The 4,391-nt window shown below is 36.1% G+C and overlaps 1 long non-coding RNA gene across 2 annotated transcripts; it reads left to right on the plus strand.

The window, feature by feature from the left end:
• The first annotated feature begins 715 nt into the window (after positions 1-715).
• Positions 716-3,829, plus strand: LOC135730636 (uncharacterized). 2 transcript variants are annotated; one of them, XR_012335543.1, is made up of 4 exons: positions 735-864; positions 971-2,408; positions 2,498-2,563; positions 2,638-3,829. It is a non-coding gene; the product is annotated as an uncharacterized lncRNA (long non-coding RNA). The 2 variants fall into 2 exon arrangements; XR_010526026.2 differs by having other exon boundaries at positions 716-2,408.
• The last annotated feature ends 562 nt before the right edge of the window (positions 3,830-4,391 follow it).

Genomic DNA, 4,391 nt, shown 5'->3' on the forward strand with positions numbered 1-4,391 from the left:
AGCCATCAAGCCAAATATTGAATTCATACAAAGAAATCAGAATATTTAAGTATACAAATTGAGTCATAATAAATAAAGTGAAATGACACAGGGAATAAGTATTGAACACATGAAGATAACAAGGTGAAAAATGGCATAGAAAGCCAGATCATCACCTGAAATCTGTCAGTATTGAGAGAGAAACCCTGCCCCCTATCAGTACTAATTGATTTCAGCTGCATCAGTCCTAATTGATGGCCTATAAAGGCTTCTCATTACCCAGGAGGCACACAGGAAAGACTTCATAATGGGTAAAAAAAAGAACTCTCAAGATTTTCGTAATCGTATCGTTAAAAAGCATTTTGATGGGAATGGTTATAGGCGCATTTCCAGAATGCTGAATGTTCCTGTGAGCACTGTGGGGGCCATTATCTGGAAATGTAAAGAGCATCAGTTTACCATAAACCGGCCACGATCAGGTGATCCACGTAAGATCCCTGTCCAAGGAATCCAAAAATAATCAGGAGAGTTCTCCAAAAGCTAAGAACCACTCGGGCAGAACTTCAGGAAGACCTTGCATCAGCAGGTACTGTTGTTTCAAAGAAAACTATAAGCAATGCACTGAACCGCCATGGCATCCATGCACGACTCCATTGCTGAACAAAAAGCATGTTGAGGCTCGGTTAAAGTTTGCAAAAGAGCATTTGGAGAAGCCTGTGAGTAGTTGTATGGGGACGGCACTCGTCAAACTTTTATGACCCCCTCCCCCACCCGGTGACAGTTGCTGTCTGACAGGTCGTGTTTTATGACCCCTTGACAGATGGCGTTTTATGACCCCTTGACAGATGGCGTTTTATGACCCCATGACAGATGGTGTTTTGACAGGTTGTGTTTTATGACCCTTAACAGATGGTTTTATGACAGTTTGTGTTTTATGACTCCTTAACAGATGGTGTTTTGACAGTTTGTGTTTTTATGACTTGTTTGACAGGGGGCGGGACCATCAATCAAAATCTGTACAAGTTGTCAACTTTAGACAGAAAGTATTTAATGGTTTTATGGCCGGTCATTTAGAGTGATTGTTTTTCCTGAGTGTATTTTATGTCAAGCCTATGCTGATATGTTTAATGACGGCTCGTGTGTGACAGCTCGTGTTTCGACATTTGATGACAGCTCTCACCCTTCCTCCCTCCTTTCTCACAAGACCTGCATTCTTTCACAGGGGTGCGTGTTGTAAAGCGATTAAAGATTTCAAAAACTCAATGTTGGTAAAACAATCACCCATTACGGTGTCAAAAAGTAAATGTTTATTTTAGATTTAGACAAATCATGAACAATGCTACGATTAAAACTTTTGATTGTAACATCACAAGTTATTTAATTAAATATTCCGTATATGGGTATAGTTTAAGCAATGATCTGAGCCAATACTACAATCTTTAGACGATAGTCTAAACTAAATAAATTTTTAAACGGTTCAGGAATTCCGTGAATCTTTTCATAACCTGCACTATAGTTTCACGCGTATTAAAGATCCGGCGGGGCCTGACAAAGCGCCGGGTGAGTGTTCATATCTGCCATTTTAAAATAATGTTAATAAATGTAATTCTGTCCACTATGGCAAAATAGGATTTTATTTTAGATTTAGTGGAATCTTTAACCAAGTCTCTGATTAAGACATGTGTATACGTGCACAGATGGTGACAGAGAAACTTATATATGACGTTAATAATCTTTTAAATGTTTTTAAGACGTATTCACCCCATTTTGGGGTTTTATTTTTAATTAAAGGCTTCTTAAAACATGTGTGAATATGTGTATATTATACAAAGAGTCTTATATTGTCTGCTCTGACAAAAATAAAGTATTTTTTTAGGTTTAGGGGAATTGACTGCGTGTGTCTTATAAATACAACTTGATAATACGTTTGTTTTGTAAAGAGACTTCTTTAAAGTCACGCAAGAATAAAATATTTTAGTTGTAACTGGTTAAACTTAAAGCCGATATTTTCTATCGAACTAGTCTATTTTCTGTTCAGACACAAAGTTTTCTGATGCTGATATTATGTCAGTGTGTGTTTGTGTGGGGGTCGTGTGATGTAATCTTTGAAAGTTTATGACCGAACCTTTATTGGGGAGCGACAAGAGATCTCCCGGAATCAGTTTGGATGGAGCAGAGCTGTTATACTCAAGTCTATTGGTATGTATGTGTTTCGCTGTGTTCGTTCCAGTATTTTGTATGATTTATTTAAAAACTAAAAATTCGATCTCTGGTATTGCAGCGAAATTGTCTAAACTGGTATTAACTATTCCTGGTAAATCGCGGAGAAGAGTGGCCTGAACAAAAAAGTCAGACCGAGACTAGAACCACCCGCAGCGTAACACGGAAATCTTGGAACAAAAGAGACGCCGACTGGCTCGTGTTGTCCGGTGTGTTTTTATTTAATCCTGTTACAATAGATTTAAACAAACTGGTTTGGTTTAATATTTTCTAATAACATGTGTTATCTGTTTTAAAGGTTTGGATATCAGAGGCAAAACGAACGTTGTGTGTACTATTGCAAAATATATAGCGGATCTCCACGGTACGTTTATCTTGCATAAGAAAATTGTTTTATTTAGATATTTGTCCTAATAACTTGTTTTTATCTGTTTACAGGTTAGGATACAGACCACAACGCTTTGGACGTATCTTTAAAAAAGAGAAAAATCGGAGACTTTTTGGATTTGTCTGGGACATTTTAAACATTTTGTGGCAAATTGGATTTAAAACGTTTCGGATACTGGATACATGTGTCGGATTTGTCCACAGTGCTTGTTTAAGACGTCTTCACCTCATTTTAGGGTTTATTTTTAATTAAAGGCTTCTTAAAACATGTGTGAAAATGTGTATATTATACAAAGAGTCTTATATTGTCTGCTCTGACAAAAAAATAAATTATTATTTTAGATTTTAGGACAAATGTCTGCGTGTATCTTATAAATACAACTTGATAATACGTTTGTTTTGTCAAGAGACTTTTTTAAAGTCACGCAAGAATAAAATATTTTAGTTGTAACTGGTTATACTTAAATCTGTTATTATCTATTTAACTATAAGCTATAATTTTCTGATAAGCCTTAAACAGAAGCTGCGCTGTGAGCGTCTGGGTGTTTGAGATAATTCACATTAGGGGGCTGCTTGTAAACTAGTGTCTTTTAAAACCGCCGTGGTAATATGTAATATGGTAACTCTGTCAAAAAGTAAAAGGTTTATTTTAGATCACACCCTATTTTATGGCAAACAATGCAGTATCTAAAAGTTTGTAACAACACAATTTTATTTAATGAAATATTCAGCATGGGTATAGCAATGAACTGTGCCAAAACCACCGGGGGCCGCCAATAACACAGTCTTTAGGTTAAGGCTTTTTATTTTTAACTAAATAAAATCTTAATCTTTTCATGCACAATATTCTGTTCACACCATTAGATTGCGGTCCTGCGCTTGCAATAGAGAACATAAGCGGATGCGTGTTCATATCCATACGTTAAGAAATCGTCCATATGTCAATTCATCTTCTGGGGTTTGTTTTAAAAAAAAAAATGACACATTAAAATCAACTGTGAATATGTGTTTATTACACAATAAAATGTAATTCTGTTCGCACCGGTATAATAGGGGTTTTATTTTAGATTTGGGACTTTCTTTAACCAAGTCTCTGATTAAAACATGTGAATGCGTGTACCAAAGTTGTCAGAAAACGTATGCTGATGCGCTCTTATATATGGTGTTAAGAGCCTTTTAAACGTTTTAAGACATTTCACACCCTCTTCTGGGTTGAATTCATTAATGTCATCTAACATCCACAAGTGTAGGCTATTTATAAATGTAACACGGTAGGCATTGTCAAAATAAAAGGTTTCTTGAACATGTTATTCCAGCGCGTGTTTCTTGTCTTGCGAGTGTTCATCATATTTATTGATGTGGAAAAAAGTTTGTTGTTTTGGACGATCAGTTTCAGTCTCTCTCTCTATCACCATCCGTTAGCAACCAGCAGACTTTAAAGCCTATTTATTTTAAACTAAATAAAAGCTGATTCGCTTCACGAGATCTGTGAAGCATTTCAAGCAGGGGGTTCTGTTCAAGCCATTAAAGATTGGGGCTCCAGCGTTTACAATAGAACATACGAGGATGCGTGCACATATCGGCCATTAAGAAACTTTTAAACGATTAAAAAATTCATATCTTCGGGGTTTTGTTTTAAATTAATGACATCTTAAAACCAACTGGGAATATGTGTTTATTACACAATAAAATGTAATTCTGGCCGCTCTGACAAAATAGGGTTTAATTTTAGATTTACGGAATTCTTTAATCAAGGCTCTGATTAAAACACATGAATGCGCGAACCACCGTTGCCAGAGAACGTA

This window comes from Paramisgurnus dabryanus, chromosome 20 (genome assembly GCF_030506205.2).
Source record: "Paramisgurnus dabryanus chromosome 20, PD_genome_1.1, whole genome shotgun sequence".
In the NCBI taxonomy this organism is placed as follows: Eukaryota; Metazoa; Chordata; class Actinopteri; order Cypriniformes; family Cobitidae; genus Paramisgurnus; species Paramisgurnus dabryanus.